The 18,782-nt window shown below is 33.6% G+C and overlaps 1 non-coding gene and 1 pseudogene across 1 annotated transcript; both read left to right on the top strand.

Annotated features, from left to right (window-relative positions):
• The first annotated feature begins 6,771 nt into the window (after positions 1-6,771).
• Positions 6,772-9,459, top strand: LOC112796855 (uncharacterized). Its single transcript, XR_011881179.1, has 2 exons — positions 6,772-8,001; positions 8,767-9,459. It is a non-coding gene; the product is annotated as an uncharacterized protein (transcript).
• Positions 9,460-12,005: 2,546 nt separating this feature from the next.
• LOC112794939 (auxin-responsive protein IAA8-like) lies at positions 12,006-16,054 on the top strand (annotated as a pseudogene).
• The last annotated feature ends 2,728 nt before the right edge of the window (positions 16,055-18,782 follow it).

The raw sequence follows: 18,782 nt of genomic DNA, 5'->3' as shown, positions 1-18,782 counted from the left end.
TCTATGATTTCAGGTAATTTCTGGCTGAAATTGAGGGACCTGAGCAAAACACTGATAAGGAGGCTAACAAAGAACTGCTGATGCTGTTGGAATCTGACCTCCCTGCACTCAAAATGGATTTTCTTGAGCTACAGAACTCCAAATGGCACGCTCTCAATGGCGTTGGAAAGTAGACATCCATAGATTTCCAGCAATATATAATAGTCCATACTTTATTCGTGATTAGATGACGTAAACTGGCGCTCAACACCAGTTCCATGTTGCTGTCTGGAGACAAACGCCAGAAACACATCACGAATCGGAGTTGATTGCCAAAACACGTTACAACTTGGCGTTCAACTCCAAAAGAAGCCTCAGCTCGTGGATAGATCAAGCTCAGCCCAAACATACACCAAGTGGGCCCTGGAAATGGATTTATGCATCAATTACTTACTCTTGTAAACCCTAGTATCTAGTTTAAGTATAAATAGGATAGTTTACTATTGTATTAGACATCTGGGGATTGTATTATTCAGTCTAGGGACGTTTAGTTCTTGGATCATGGGGGCTGGCCATTCGGTCATGCCTGAACCTTTCACTTATGTATTTTCAACGGTGGAGTTTCTACACACCATAGATTAAGGGTGTGGAGCTCTGCTGTACCTCAAGTTTCAATGCAATTACTATTATTTTCTATCCAATTCGATTTATTCCTGTTCTAAGATATTCGTTGCACTTCAACTTGATGAATGTGATGATCCGTGCCACTCATCATCATTCTCACATATGAACGCGCGTGACTGACAACCACTTCCGTTCTACCTTAGACCGGGCACATATCTCTTGGATTCCTTAATCAGAATCTTCGTGGTATAAACTAGAATTGATGGCGGCATTCATGGGAATCCGGAAAGTCTAACCTTGTCTGTGGTATTCCGAGTAGGATTCCGGGATTGAATGACTGTGACGAGCTTCAAACTCTTGAAGGCTGGGCGTTAGTGACAGACGCAAAAGAATCACTGGATTCTACTCCAACCTGATTGAGAACTGACAGATGATTAGCCGTGCTGTGACAGAGCATTTGGACCATTTTCACTGAGAGGATGAGATGTAGCCATTGACAACAGTGATGCCCTACATACAGCTTGCCATAGAAGGGAGTGATAAAATTGGATAAAAGCAGTAGGAAAGCAGAGATTCAACAGGGACAAGCATCTCCATACGCTTATCTGAAATTCCCACCATTAATTTACATAAGTATTTCTATCCTTTATTATTTAAGCAAGTATCTCTTTATATTTCCCATAATCAATTATTATCTGCCTGACTGAGATTTACAAGATGACCATAGCTTGCTTCATATCAACAATCTCTGTAGGATCGACCCTTACTCACGTAAGGTATTACTTGGACAACCCAGTACACTTGCTGGTTAGTTGTGCGGAGTTGTGATAAAGTGTGATTCACGTTTGAGAGCACTAAGTCTTTGGATCCATTATTGATGATCACAATTTCGTCCACCACCTGGACAAATCTGATAGAGGATACCCCAGTGAAAACCTCTTTCCTTGTTGCAGAGACATTCTTGGAGCAAAGCGCTTTAGACTTCTCCACATTAATCTTCATCCCAAATGCTTTGCAGAAAGTCTCTAAAACCAACATCACATTTTGTACTTGTCTCTTTGTAGCTTTACAAAATAGAAGTAAGTCATCCGCAAACATTAAGTGGGATATTCTTGGTCCCCCTCTTGAAATAGCAATCGGCTCCCACAAGCCCAAATCAACCTGATGACTAATAAAGCATGCCAATCGCTCCATACACAACACAAAAAGATAGGGTGACATAGGGTCTCCTTGTCTAAGACCTCAACTAGGAGTAAAGCCATTCAGATGATTCCCATTCCAAAGAATAGATAAGGAAGAAGCAGTGACATAATTCATAATCAAATTAATTGTAGGAATAGGAAAACCAAAGCTCTTAAGGGTATGAGCTAAAAACCTCTAGTCAACTCTGTCATAAGCTTTCTCCAGATCAATCTTAAAGGCTATTGTGCCTTTCTTTGATTTAGTCTTCTTCATAAAGTGGAGGACTTCTTGAGCAATAATGATGTTGTCACGAGTTCCTCGTCCCGGAATAAATCCTCTTTGAAGCGGACCAACAATCTCCACAAGATGAGGACGAAGCCTATTAACAAGGACCTTCGTGATGATCTTGTAAACTACATTGCAGAGACTAATCGGCCTAAAATCTTTCATAGATACCGATTATTCAACCTTTGGAATAAGAACCAGTAAAGTCTCCAACATTCTCAGATCAAGAGTAACACCGGAGAATGCCTGCTTAACCATCTTCCAAACATCAAGACCAATAATCTCCCAATATTCTTTGAAGAAGAAAGCTTGAAACCCATCAGGACCCAGAGCTTTAAAAGAGTTCATGTGAAAAACAGCTGTTCTGACTTCCTCCATAGTAACTGGTGCTGTAAGATTATTGCAAGGTTCCTTATTCAGAGAAGGAAGAGGCACATCACCAAGGCAACCCAAATCAACATCATCCAAATGACAGAATAAGCTTTTATAGAAAGACTCTGCTTCTTGACTCAGAACCTCTAGATCAGTTTCCCACACTCCATCCTTGAGAAAAAGGCCATGAATCTTATTATGCTTCCTTCGCGCAAGAGTTTAAATGTGAAAGAATCTTGTATTCCGATCCCCGAACCTTACCCACTGCTCTCTGGACTTTTGGAACCATAGGAGTTCTTCTTGCACTAGAGTATTATTATAATCATCAAGCAACTGTTTCTCTTTCTGATACAAGTAAATACTATCCACCACTTCCAAACGCTTTTGTAAATAAATAATCTGCTGCTCTAATTCACATTTCCCAACAAAAATGTTACCAAATACCTTCGAGTTAAACTCTAGTGAATTCTTCTGTACTTCCGAAAGCTTGCCATGAATCCCTCTATTACCAGACCACCATGACTGATTCACAATATCCCTATACCCAGGATGAGTAGCCCAATGATGAGCGGATAATTTATACGCTTTTTGACATTGTTTTTACATAGTTTTTAGTATGTTTTAGTTAGTTTTTATTATATTTTTATTAGTTTTTATGCAAAATTCACATTTCTGGACTTTACTATGATTTTGTGTATTTTTTGTGATTTCAAGTATTTTTTGGCTGAAATTGAGGGACCTGAGCAAAAATCTAATTCAAAGGCTGAGAAAGGACTGAAGATGCTGTTAGATTCTAACCTCCCTGCACTCGAAGTAGATTTTCTAGAGCTACAGAAGCCCAAATGGTGCGCTGGTAATTGCGTTGGAAAGTAGACATCCTGGGCTTTCCAGCAATATATAATAGTCCATACTTTGCCCGAGATTTGATGGCCCAAACTGGCGTCAAAACACCGGTCAGAGACCTTTTTCTGGCGTAAAATACTAGAACTGTAAACTCCAAGAAGAGCCTATGCACGTGAAAGCTTCAATGCTCAGTCCAAACACATACCAAGTGGGCCTCGGAAGTGGATTTCTGCACTATCTACACTTAGTTACTCATTTTCTGTAAACCTAGTTTACTAGTTTAGTATAAATAGCACCTTTTACTATGGTATTCATATCTTTAGATAATTTTTGAGACTATCTTTGGATCACTTTTGATCTCTTGATCACGTTTTGGGGGCTGATCATTCGGCCATGCTTGGACCTTCATCACTCATAAGAAATAAAGAATTATTTTTGTCTATTTTATTTATTTTAGACATGTATTTTGTATTTATATCTTAAATATCTATACAATTTACTTTTGTATTTAAAAATTTTAATATTAACTATTTTTTATTTAAAATATAATTTTTACATTATTTTTTAAACTGTTATATTGGTCTCTTCTTTAAGATAATACAAAAAATGATTTCCCATGAAAATAATTTGTTTAATCATTGATTACATAATATAGTATTAATAAATTAAAAATTAAAAGAATAAAAATACTATAAAAAATACTTGTAAAAAAGTTAGATTTTATCATTTTAAATTTGTGTTATTAATTTTAATAATTTATTTATTTTTTTAAATAATTTATGTATGATAAAAGATATGTTTATTTGTTTAGGGTACAAATTTTATTATTATATTTGTATATTCTTGATTTTAATTATACTTTTAAATATTTTGAATAGATTTATTTTATTATATTATATTATATTTTATGTATGAATATACGTTCCATCATGTAATTAAATAAAGATATATTTTTTAATAAAAAAATTTAAAAACCAAACTAACCATTGATTAAGTTGGTAAAGAGTGATCTACGGCAGAAACAGGGATCGAGTGAGAGGACAGTAGATAGTGATGATGTTGGCGCTAACTATATTGGGAAGGACGATAAAGTTACTGACGACAGAAATTCAACGACGTTGATGCACTGAAGAAAGAGAAATTGCGTGAGAGGGCAGTAGATGACGACGGCGCTTCTTGTTACGATGGCGACGACCGAAGCAACGTGATTAAGAAAGAATGGAGAAGTAGAAAGGTACTTCAATTAACGGAAATGGAGTTTTAATATTGAGTAAAGTATCGTTTTTGTCCCCATGTTTGGGGTAAGCCTCAAAGTTGTCCCTAACATTTCAATCGTCCTATTTAAGTCCCTAACGTTTCAAAATTGACTCAATGTTGTCCTGTCGTTAGGGATCCGTTAACAGAATTGACGGCGGGACAAAATTGAGATGATTTTGAAACGTTAGAAACTTAAATAGGACAAGAATGTTGGGGACAAAAATGATACATAGAAATAAATTTCAATTTTATCCTTCGATAATATCAATTTTTACTATACATAGTATTCAATTAATTTTTAATTACATCTAAATAAATTACACTTAATCATATTACTTTCATTTTCAATAAATTATTTTTTTTTATAATTTAATTTTTAAAAATTTTTAGTTATCATGAAATGTTTGTAGAATGACTAGTATATAAACTGGCAAAAAAGAAAAAATAATATATATACAATAAAATATAAATTATACCTTTTGTTTCTAATGTATTAAAATTCTTTAAAATTATAAAAAATAAATTTATTTAAAATGAAAGTAATGTGATTAAGTGTAATTTATTTAGATGCATGTAATTAAAAAATAATTGAATACTATTTTTTACAATAAAAAATTAATATTATTGAAAATGTAAATTATACCTTTTGTTTCTAATGTATCAAAATTCTTTAAAATTATAAAAAAATTAATTTATTTAAAATGAAAATAATGTGATTAAGTGTAATTTACATAGATGTGATTAAAAAATAATTGAATATTATGTATAGTAAAAAATTGATATTATTGAAAGATAAAATTAATTTCAAATTTATTTTTATGTATCGTTTTTGTCCCTAACGTTTTCGTCCTATTTAAGTCCCTAACGTTTCAAAATCGTCTCAATTTTGTCCTGCCGTCAATTCTGTTAACGGATCCCTAACGGCAGGATAACATTGAGTTAATTTTGAAACGTTAGAAACTTAAATAGGACGATTGAAATGTTAGGGACAACTTTGGAACTTACCCCAAACGTTGGGGACAAAAATGATACTTTACTCTTTAATATTTTAAGAAAGAAATTATCATTACCCATCTCAAATAATAAATTACAAAATAATCCAACTATAATTAAGATAATGGCCAATTTAAATGTAATACATCATAAAAGATAATTTATACATTATTTTAGAGGAGGTTAAATAAAATCCACCTTTTTTATTAGGTTTTGGATGTTTCTCGTTATAATTTGAATTCATGTTTCCTATTCCCTCCAACAAAAACTCAAAAAAAAAAGATCAGACTCAACGGAAGGGGTGGACGGTGTAGACAATTCTGAGTGAACGGTGATGGGTGGTGCGGACGACTTCTAAGCGACGGAAGATTGTAGGCAGCGCATTTTTGGATCGCAGTGTGTAGACTTAGGTGTTTTTTTTTTCTCCTTGTTAGGCTTTTTATGCCGTTCATGCACTAGTTGGCTGCAGTTGGTTGATATCCTAATTGATTATCTAGTAAATTTTTTTTATTGTTGTCGTAAAGTGTAATTTTTTATCATCTGTTTTTGAAAATCAAACAAAAATATGTTAAACAAGGAAAGTCACCAGCAAAAATCGGTAAAACTATAACGATTGCACTGGGCAACATACAAATAAACTAAACAAGAGATTCACCGTATAATCCACCATTGTTAAACAAGAAACTGTAGAGTTTTGCACAGAATCAGAATTTGGAACAGCTTTGTCAGTGCATGGAATCAATTATGAACCTTAGAAAGGAAGCTTCACAGTGCTGCCAGCCATATCTTATCATATAGTCTGAAACATTTTTTCTTCTTTCTCTTTTTGTAATATGCTTTTGTGACTGTTCCTAGTGTTCCATCTTATTTCAAAGTGGATTCTCTATTGAAATGACAAAACCTAATCTGATGCTTTTGATCAGCTTACGATAAACCGCAAATAGTTAATTTATATTTATCTTATTTTTTTTCATACAAAATTGTATAAAATTGTATACTAAATTCTATATTTATTTATTTGTTTCAAGCTTCAATCTCTACGTAATTTTAATACTCTAGTTATATATATATATATATATATATATATATATATATATATATATATATATATATATATATATATATATATATTGTTATCAAAATTAAATAATTTTTCTTATCTAAGTCGAACATAATTACCTCAAATAGAAAAAAAAAGCTATTATACCATAGTTAGGCACCATATATTCTGCAACATTTTAATTTTAAATATGTCTTTATTGTCACTATGTTATTCGAACTTACCACAATCTCACAAAGTGGATTCCCTACGGAATTAGTGACAAAACCCTATCTAATGCGTCATGCATCATACCTCATAAATATTAAACCATCTTATTAATTTGTTCTATAAATAAGAGCTTCTTCTTCACACACTAAAGCAACCAAAAATCATAACCAATTCAACTCCATCAATATAACACCACCATATATCAAACACAATAAAACTAATAACAGTAGCACCAGATCATGTCTAGTAGCTTCTTTGGACGGAGACATGAACCACCACCACCACTACACAGTCCCCACCAAACATGGGAACCTAATTACCACCAAGACTACGGCTATGGCGGTTATGGAACCACCATAACCGGTGGCACATCACATATGGCGATGACCGGCTTTCCAGAGCAGCCATCGCCAGTTGTGAACACACAAATAGAGAAGAAGGAGACCCCGGAAGCATACGTGTTTAAGGCGCAGCTTCCGGGGCTGCGGCGCACAGACGTGAGGGTGGAAGTGGATGATGATAGGGTTCTATGCATAGTTTGTGAGAGAAGCGTGGAGAAGCAAGAACAAAGAGGAGGTTGGCACGTTGTTGAGATGTCAAGTGGCCACTTCGTTCAGCGTGTGATGTTGCCTCAAAACGCCAACGTTGACCATGTTAAGGCTTATATGGATAAAGGGGTTCTTACTGTTACGATTCCCAAGCACCATAGAACTGTGAACAATCATGTTAGGAACGTTAACATTTCTGGACACTGAGAATAATACATGATAAGTAATATTTATATCAGTTTCGCTAAAAAATCAATTAGGGGTGAAGCCAACTCTAATTAACTAGTTGAAAAACAAGTTTGTTATAAAACAAAATGAAAAATAACCTCCTATTATCTTAATTTTTAAAATTTTAAAATAAAAAAGAGTTGGTTTAATTAGCTTATATTATAGTTATACTTTTTCTATTTATATATGTATGTATGTGTGATCGTGTGTGATACATATGTAATAGTAATACGTCGTATTTGCGTAAGTACCTAGAAAGATATAAATAATTGATGTACTCTGAGTGTCTGTGAGTGTCTGCGACCTTTGTTTTTGCTTTCTTTCAACTGATGATCCATGTATGTATTAATTATATAGTAGACCAATAATTGGAGTACTGGCGGCTACCCTGGCCTCTTCAACGGGAGAAATATGAAATTGGTAAATAGTTATATATATAACTTATATACTAGATATGATTCATTTTATGTCTTATTTTATCTGTTGTTATTTTTTATACTAATACCAGTAAATAAGATATGAGAAACTAAATTATTCAATTTTTCTAAACTAACTTTTGATAGATATTTGTCCTTTTTTTAAACTCAGTATTAGAGGTTTATTCATAAAACCCGCGCTATAATTTTTTTTAAAACTGTCCTACCAAATCGTGGACTTCTACAAGATTTTACTAAATTTTCTAAAATCCAACCACATACCAAAATTTTAGTGGGGGAAGAGGGGGAGAGAGCGCTGCTCGTCAAGCGACAGTAAAACGTGTATACTTACAAGTGACTCGAATATTGAAAAAAAATATAAAGACATTAGAATTTATTATTTTTTATTATCAATCAGTCATCAATATTTAAAAGTGTAGACTAAAGTATGTTGTTAGATTACTAAATTAAAAGAATTGCGTTGATGATTAAAAGTATGTCAACTACTCAAATGAAGATGACAAAAATATTTTTTTTATCAAGATGCTTTGTTTAAAGGGAGCCACCCTGATAAAAATGCTGAAAACGTCTTTTTATAAAGATGTTTTTTAATAATTAAAATTTAACACATACGTTCGATTAAATCGTGTTATTTTTACATAGTTTTTAATATGTTTTAGTTACTTTTTAGTATATTTTTATTAGTTTTTATGCAAAATTCACATTTCTGGACTTTACAATGAGTTTATGTGTTTTTCTGTTATTTCAGGTATTTTCTGGCTGAAATTGAAGGACCTAAGCAAAAATCTGATTCAAAGGCTGAGAAAGGACTGAAGATGCTGTTGGATTCTGACCTCCCTGCACTCGAAGTGAATTTTCTGGAGCTACAGAAGTCCAATTGGCGCGATCTCAATTGCGTTGGAAAGTAGACATCTTGAGCTTTCCAGAAATGTATAATAGTTCATACTTTGCCTGAGATTTGATGGTCCAAACTGGCGTCTAAACGCTGGTCAGAGATCATTTTCTGGCGTAAAATGCCAGAAGTGGCACCAAAGCTGGAGTTAAACGCCCAAACTGGCACCAAAACTGGCGTTTAAACTTCAAGAAGAGCCTATGCACGTGAAAGCTTCAATGCTCAGCCCAAACACACACCAAGTGGTCTCCGGAAGTGGATTTTTGCACTATCTACACTTAGTTACCCATTTTCTGTAAACTTAGTTTACTAGTTTAGTATAAATAGCACTTTTTACTATTGTATTTATATCTTTAGATCATTTTTGAGACTACCTTTGGATCACTTTTTACCTCTTGATCACGTTTTGGGGGCTGGCCATTCTGCCATGCCTAGACCATCATTACTTTTGTCTTTTTGACGGTGGAGTTTCTACACCTCATAGATTAAGGTGTGGAGCTCTGCTGTTCCTCATGAATTAATGCAAAGTACTATTGTTCTTCTATTCAATTCACGCTTATTCTTGTTCTAAGATATTCACTCGCACTTCAACCTGATGAATGTGATGATCCGTGACACTCATCATTATTCTCCCTTATAAACGTGTGCCTGACAACCATTTCCGTTCTACATGCAATAGCTTGAGTGTGTATCTCTTGGCCTCCTGGTTCACGACGCATGGTTGCCTCTCCTGACAACAGAGCCTTCCACTCCGTGAGATCAGAGTCTTCGTGGTATAAGCTAGAATCAATTGGCAGCATTCTTGAGATCCGGAAAGTCTAAACATTGTTTGTGGTATTCCAAGTAAGATCTGGGATGGGATGACTGTGATGCGCTTCAAACTCGTGACTATTGGGCGCAGTGACAGTGTGCAAAAGGATCAATGGATCATATTCCGACACGATCGAGAACCGACAGCTGATTAGCCATGCGGAAAATCGTAGCGGACATGTTTTCACTGAGAGGACGGATGGTAGCCATTGAGAACGGTGATCCACCAACATACAGCTTGCCATGAAAGGGAGTATGCATGATTGAATGAGGACAATAGGAAAGCAGAGGCTCAAAAGGAACAAAGAATTTCCATACGCTTATCTGAAATTTCCACCAATGAATTGCATAAGTATCTCTATCCTATTTTATGTTTTATTTCTCTTTTAATTATCAAAACCTCATAATCATTTGAATCTGCCTGACTGAGATTTACAAGATGACCATAGCTTGTTTCAAGCTGACAATCTCTGTAGGATCGACCCTTACTCACGTAAGGTATTACTTGGACGACCCAGTGCACTTGCTGGTTAGTGGAACGGAGTTGTGAAACGTGTAAATCACAATTCTGTGCACCAACTACAATACCCTATTATAGAAAATGACTAAAATAATTCTATTATATATATTAATTAATTTTGAGAATCCTAAATTTTAATCCTTTATTTTTCTATCGTAGGGTTAGAATTTAGAATTTTTAAAATTAGTATATATATATTTCAATCATTTTCTATAATAAGGGTATTGTAGTTATTTTTTATAAAAAATAATATTAATTTAGACCAATTCAAGATTTGATTAACCATTTTTTCGGTTAAATCAATTTGTCTAGCCTAATTTTGACAAAAATAACATGATTTAATCGATTATATATGTTAAATTTCAATTACTGAAAAACATCTTTAAAAAAAGATGTTTAGGCGTCTTTATCTAAGTGGTTCCGTTGTTGAAACAAAGACTAGTAACACTTTTATATCATGTCAAAATCTAACCATACAATCATTCATCCAAGGGTCAAAAAAAAATATTTTTACATGAAGACAATTATAAAATCTTCATTGTAGTATCAACCTAAAAGCATAGGCAAAAACAATAAATCACGAATACATATTTGACTTTTACTAATATTTAAAAAATGTTACCAAATCATATTAAACTATTACCTATGTATATTAGTAACATTTTAACAAATGTTAAATATATTCTATGTTACAATAGAATTTTACTAACATTCTTCCAAAGATTTACTACAAAAAATTACCATAATAGTGACCAGTTTAGCGACTGAAAAAATTGGTTGCTAACAGCGACTGATTTAGTGACCGATATAGAATTTCTTGAACCAAAAAAAAAATTAGTCGCTAAATTATATTCAGTGGCTGATTTTAGCGACCAACAAAATTGGTCACTAATAGTAATCGAATTAGTGACCGATAAGTTTATTATACAACCAGAATAATGTTAGTCGCTAAATCGGTTGCTATTTTTTAATTTAACAATCGAATTAGTAACCAAAACAAGAGAACTAACGTCTTTGAAATTCTTGGTCACAAAATCGGTCGCTATTTTTTAATTTAGCAACCTATTTTGCAACCGATGGAAAAATAGGGTAAAAAATTATTTAGTCGCTAATTCAGTCGCTAAGGAAATGGTCACTAAATCGGTTGCTAATTGTTAAGCTAGCGACCGATTTTAGTGACTCATAAAATCGGTCACTAATAGCAACCGAATTAATGACCGATAAGTTTATTATACAACCAGAATAAATTTGGTTGCTAAATCAGTTGCTATTTTTTAATTTAGCAACAGAATTAGCAACCAAAACAAGAGAAGTAACATCTTTATGATTCTCGATCACAAAATCGGTTATTATTTTTTAATTTAGTGACAAATTTTGCAATCGATAGAGAAATAGAATGAAAATTGTGTGGTCGCTAATTCGGTCGCTAAGACTATGATCTCTAAATCTGTTGCTAATTATTAAGAAAGCAACCGATTTCAGCGACCAACTAAAAGATAATGTTATAAACTAATCAGTCATTAAATCGGTCACTAATTTAATAAAATAACATAGTTACTGAGTTACCCTCATTAAGCCTAACTCAACTCCCCCACACCATTCTCATCTTCTACAAACAATTATTGAGTTACCCGCCGGAAGCACAACATCGTCTTCTAAGTTACCCACACCATTGTCGTCTTCTTCGTCGCAACGTCATCTTCGTCATCTTCTGATTGCAGTGCCATCTTCTGAGGTCTCCTCATCGTCGCCTTCTAAGGTCTCAATGCCATCGCCTTCATCTTTGAGATCTCGGCGGTGTTGGCGTTGTCTGAGTTCGTGGATCATTTCATCACCGTCCAGATCTGACTTTGTCATTGTCGTACTGTTCTTTTTTCACCGTTGTCTCCTTTGGTCGCACCGCCTCTTCTGCTCACTTCTTTGTTGCAGATCGTCGCCTTGCCGTCCAAATTTGTCGTTGCTCCTTATATCATAGTTCATTTCTCACCGCCACCTTCTCGGGTAACTTCTTCTCTGGGAACAACAACAACAACAATTAATAGTCTCTCCGGTAACTTCTTCTCAAAATAATTTATTTGATATTCCGAAGCCTCAAATAACGATCATTTGTTGCTAGCATAAGGATAATATATCTAATAAGCGTGAGCACATAGTCCACCTTCTCATGCATGAACAATCTCGGCTTTGAATTTCAGATGCAACTGATCTTGTAATTTTTTGTTTTTTTTCTAATATCTCGCCTTTTTCTTGTCTGATTTAAATTTTAGATTTGTCAATTCTTCTATTTGAATCCTGATTTTTATGTGATTCTGATTCAAATTTTAGATTTGTCAATTCCTCTATTTGAATCTTGATTTTTATGTGATTATTAGATTTTTGTTATTATGTTTCTGATTAACACATTTTGAGAATCTAATCTAATTAGGTAACTATTTTTATGGGTAAAAATAGAGCATTGTAGGTAACGTTTTGAGTTTTCCCATGGACATTGTCTTTGTTTTTGTTCATGGTGGACTTTTTTGTGCTCTGCTTGACCAACAGGCCCACGCGCGTGACGTGGAGTCTCTAGTGCGAGCCAAAATATAGCATAAGGAGTTTATTATATTTTGCCTTGAAGATTGTAGTGACTGGAGCAATGCTACTATAAGGCGTGTTGTGATGCATGTATATGCCTCTCTTTGTCCTTGCGCTTTCTTGGCTTGATTAATTTTCATAAATTTGCTGAGTATCTCGTAGTTGAAGTTGGTGTCATTGCTGAATGCTTTCAATCTTTCATGCCATATCTATAGATTGTAAAAAGTAATATAAAGAGACCAAGAAAAAAAAATCAAATTATATTGGGGTGAACATTTGTGAGGATATAAAGAACACTTCTCTAGCTAATCTGCTGGGATTTGGAGCACAAAAAAGTGCAATATATAAATCACAGTTTCAATAAACAGTTTTGTTGTTTCTTTATAGATTGATCTTGAGCTGTCAAGGACTGTAATTGTCTCAACTAAGCTAGATACTAGGATACCTCAACTTGCCAGTCCATCTGATGTTGAAGTTTTCCTTTCACCCCCTGCATGTTGGTGCGCAAACTGAGATTTCGCACAGCTTAATCGGCAAATGCACCGGGTCATCAAAGTAATACCTCAAGTGAGTGAGGGTCGATCTCACGAGAATTGTTAGACTGAGCAACAATGGCTATCCAATTGGACTTAGTTAGGCGAATCAAAAAGGGGTTTGGTGAGTCAATTCACATAAAACGATAAATAAAAAAGTATATAAACAAAAAAAGGTTTGGTGTAAAAACAATATGAGAAAATAGTTAAGACTTCGGAGATGTTTATTTTTTCGAATTAAAAGTTCTTACCAACTATTTTAACAATGCATGATTCATTCTATGGCAAACTGTAAATAACTAAACCCTAGTCCCTTAGTGATTTTGTTTCCTCTAACCTTCATTAACCACCACTCCCATGGTCACTTAATTTCGATTAGAGGGTTAAGTTAAAAAACTAGTTTATAGTCACAAAAACCCTAATTATCCGAAGCTAACAGGATTATATGTCACATATCCTAATTAATTCATGTAATTAGCATTTTAGGAGGAATTTATTTTCAAGCTATAGTTCAAGTGAGATAATTCTCCCGAGAATCACAAGAACACAAGTAGAATAAGGGTCATGCTCCCGCTCCACCCAGATTCATAAGATTAAGAACAAAAATAATCTTTAGAGTTGAATCAAAACATTAATTAAAATAGAAGAATAATAGTTCTAATCCATAGAAATAAACAGAGCTCCTAACCTTAATCGAGAGGTTTAGCTGCTCATGACTTACAGAGAAAACTAGGGTTCTAAAAAGTGCAAAAGGGAAGATGATAATGTTCCAACCCTCTTAAGAGGAGTATCTTTTCCTTTTTATACTAACCTAATTTGATATGAAAATAAAATAAAATAATAAATTTTAAGACTAAAAGATATTGTTTGTAAATAAAAATTATAAAAAGAAAATAAAATATAACTAATAAATGCTAAATCTACTTGAGAAACCAAAGAGGGGAGATTCAGACTTCTTGCTGAGCGTTTAGCGCCCAGGAAGGGTGCTGCTAGCTTTTTCTGTATTTTGCTCCAAACTTTACCAAATTATTCCGAATTTTACCTGAAATCATAAAAATACCAAAACAGCTCAAAGTTGCATCCACTTGAGATTTTTGCACTAAAATCAAGTGAAACTAAATAAAATCTAACTAAAAACAACTAGAAAATGCTAAGAAAAAAGGTATAAGATGCTCATGCATCACATGTACCCTTGATGGTTGCATTCTGGGTGACTCTCCCTTCTTTACATCTGTGCCTTCTGGAAGAGTTGGTTCTGGAAGTGATACTGTATACAGGTCCAATGATGAATTCAAACAGGTTAAGCCCTTATATTAATTAATTAATCGCCTCTCTTTTCTCTTTCAGATTGAAAGCTTGATATTTGGTGCACGGAAAGATGTATGATTAGGGATGTATGACTCATGAAACTAGTCTGATTGGTTGTTATAATGTTGTTTTCTTCTCAAACAATTTAAAATTATAATGCCAAATAAAAATGCTACTATGATATTCTGTACTGTGTTGAATGCATTTCTGATAACTATCTGAGGTAAGCTTTTAATCTTAGTATGATTGAAAAAGAATTGTTCATAGTTACTAGTTAGTGTGATTGTTAGTTGAATTTTTGTGTTTCAGTGTTATGTAGTTTGTGTATGTTCTTCGCAGCATGGAAATTCAAATCCAGAGGCTGTTGAAATATCAAAATTTTCATTTTTTGCAACAAGGCACAGGTTGTGGGGTGGCCCACCAATTCAATCATTTCGAAAGAACACCATGGCATCTAATTTGACAAAGAACAATGATGAAGTTGAAGAAAAACCAGGATTTGGTTGTTTGTATGTGAAGATAAGTATGGATGTTGCTCCTTATCTAAGAAAGGTTGATCTTAATTCCTAGAGCAACTATAAGGAACTTTCTTCAGCTCTTTAGAAGATGTTCAGCTGCTTCACCATTGGTATTTTCTTTAGCTACTTTTTTCTTTTCTTTTTTTTTTTTTCTTTATAAGAAACCTTTTTCTTTAGTTTGAGTTGCAACTTCTTTAATGAAAAATTAGGTCAGTGCAACTCTCCTGGGCTGTCTGGAAAAGATGGATTAAGTGAGAGCTTTTTAAAGGATCTTCTCCATGGCTCTGAATATGTTCTTACTTATGAAGACAAGGATGGAGATTGGTCGATTGGATGCTTGTGGAAGATGTTCCTTGGGAGTATGTTATATCTATTTTTGTTATATAAAATCGTATATACAAAAGATTAGCCATCAATCAAGTCATTGCTTATAGAATACTAAAAATACGTATTTGGTATCTCATAAATTTTCTTTATCATATTAACGTAAACAAGTTTAATTATTCTACTATCGCATGTTTGATTATTCTGATGATCGATTATTTAGTTGGCCAAAAAAGTGTGAATTAGTATGTATAAATATACACGGCGGCTGATTCGGCGGTTGAATTTTCGGTTTGATATAGCATTTTTGCTTTACATGTTATTCTTTAAAGATCATATCCAATTATAATAAACAAATTCTTTGTTGATGTAGGCTGTTCACTGACATATGCAGGAAACTGAGGATCATGAATGGTCTGAGGCAATTGGACTTGGTACATCTTACACTAAATATGTTGGATAACCAGATTAAGATTCAGGATTGTTTAAAGATTTTGTTATGGTTTGTATTGGTTGTAGCTCCAAGAGCAATGAAAGAATTAAAGAGCCAAAACTAGTGCAGAAATTGTTGAACTATACTAATTGTTCATGAATAGAGCAAAGTTATGTGGTTCATGAATTATTTTTACCATGTTTTAGTCTAGATTGTAGATCATAAATTTGATGTATTTAGAAATTTTTAATATTTTAAATTTTATATTTCTATGTAGACATTGTGAATGTTTTTGGTATTTATTTCAAAAATTGATCTATGTTTGATTCTTTTTATATTTTGTGGAAATGTAATTATTTATAAAAATTAAGTTTTAATAGTGATAAATGTGAAATTAATAAAAATATATAATCATAAGATCAGGAACAACAACCGATTTAGATTTTTAGTTCAGGAATTAGTGACCAATTTAGTGATCGATTTTAGATTTTCAATTCAGGCATCGGCGACCAATTTCATTGGTGTCCAAAAAGTTGGTCGACATTTAGCGACCGATTTACTTAGCAGCGAAAAATTTGGTCACCATTTAGCAAGGTTGCGAGAACCGAACCGGTCAATAAACCGGTGAGGTGACTGGTTCACTGGTTTAATCATTCGGCCGGAGTTCAACCGGGGTCCAACCGGTTTAATTAAATATTAAATAAAATTACTAAAAATTTAATATATAATTTTAAATATTTAAATTTCAATAAAATTTAACCTAATAAAATTTAAAATTTAAAATTTCAATCTATAACCTAATAATAAAAAATAACAAACAATTGAAACAAATCAGTAATAACAACTCACCATTGAATTTCAAACATAATCATAATTTTAATTTTGAATAAACAATCATAATTTGAACAAACAGAATTACAAAAAATATATGAAATCAAAACAAACAGATTATGAAATCAAATTGCAATAACAAATTAACAAAAAGGTTTGCTGTAGTTATTGGCATCAATGTATAATTTAGTTTTTTAAAATCAACAAAATTATTCTAAAAAATTTAATAAAAGTACCAGCAACCATTAACAAGTCATAAAACAAAAGAGGCAGCAACCAGATTTCCTTCATCATTTAATCAATAGAGTTAAATAGTTAATCCAATTGAATTTTTTCTTTTACAATTACAACAATCAGAGTTCAATCTATCCAACCATCAGAATCCAGAATATAAAAAGCAGCAAATCATAATCATTATAATTAACAAAATAAAAAAATAAATTAAACTACCGAAGAACTCAAGAAACATGGAGAGCAACATAATCAAATTCTGTAATTTTCTACGGCGGCAGAGTGAGCGACGAGTCCACAGCGGCAGAAAAACGTTCGAACTTTGCTGTGAGTTCGACAGAGAAAGGAATCGAAGACAAAAACGGGCAAAGACGATGAGGACAGAGACAAGTTCATGGAGGCCAACGACGACATGGACAAAAGTGGCTTGACGACACCAACAACAGCTCCGAGCAGACCTGGCGATGCGAGAAGGGATCTAGGAGGAGAAGAGGGGCGGCCAACGAGGATGAGGACAGAGGTGGGATTGACGACACCACGATGACAGAGAAGCTGAGAAGGTGACGCTACTGTTGATGGTGGCGGCGTTGGAACTCAGAGGGGTAGTGGTGGCGGTTGGAATTCAGAGGGGGAGAGAGAGGGGTATTAGGGTTTTCTTCTAAGAAAGAGGGGTAACTAGGTAGTGGGTAGCTTTTATATAGGTTTTTTAATTTTTTTTATTGTTAACCTTTGAAAACCGTAAAAAAATCGACCGGTTTTACTGGTTCACCGGTTAACTGTCAGTTTGACCGGTTTTTTACCGATTTTTTGTCAAACGGTTTTTGGCATCACCCGAACCGGCCAGATGATCGGTTTTCGGTTAATCCAGTTGAACCGGCCGGTCCGGTTCGGTTTTCAGAACAATGCCATTTAGCGACCGATACTCTTTGGTGAGAGTTTGGTGGCCATGTTAAAAAATCAGTCGCTAAAGGTTAGCGACCGAAATTGGTCGCTATTTTCTAATTAGCAACCAAGGTTTTAGTGACCACTAGAATCGGTCGCTAAATTAGTCGCTATTCCGATAATATCTTGTAGTGATTCAATAACATTTAGTAAAACTGTTACAATAGATCTTCTATAGTAATATTATGAAAAATATTATAATAGATATATTTTGTAACACTTAAAAAAATGTTATAATAGATATTTTATGTAATATTTAAAAAATATTACAATAGATATTTTATGTAACACTTAAAAAATGTAACAATAAGTCTTTCTAATAACACTTTAAAAAATGTTATAATAGATCTTCTATAACAATACTCTAATAAATGTTACAATTTATCTTTTTACTAATGTTAAAAAGATGTTAGAAAAGATCTTTTTTGTCAACAATAAAAAATATTACAATAGATCTTTAGCAATATTTAGGGCAATTTACTCAATTAAAATGGGTATGAAGATTCTTTACTCAAATACAACATTTTCAATTTGTTTACGAGAGTGTCTTTTTTGGTTATTCTGTAAACCGTGGTAGGTAACCACGATTTTCAATTTGTGCATAAACCGTGGGAGGTTGGCACGGTTTACACTTAGGAAAAGTTGCACATAAACCGCGGCTGTTTACCACGGATTATGAAGGAAAAGTGCTACTAGAAATCGTGCTTGGTCACCACGGTTTATGAAGAAAAGCAATGAGTATAAAACCTGGTTGTCTACCACGGTTTATGCTTTCTTATTCCTATTTCGCATAACTTTCAATCACTTCGTCTTCTTTCTTATTCCATTCTCTTTTTTCAGGTATTTGT

This window comes from Arachis hypogaea, chromosome 4 (genome assembly GCF_003086295.3).
Source record: "Arachis hypogaea cultivar Tifrunner chromosome 4, arahy.Tifrunner.gnm2.J5K5, whole genome shotgun sequence".
In the NCBI taxonomy this organism is placed as follows: domain Eukaryota; kingdom Viridiplantae; phylum Streptophyta; class Magnoliopsida; order Fabales; family Fabaceae; genus Arachis; species Arachis hypogaea.
Note: the sequence above shows the minus strand (reverse complement) of the source record. Positions and strands in the feature narration are given on the sequence as shown.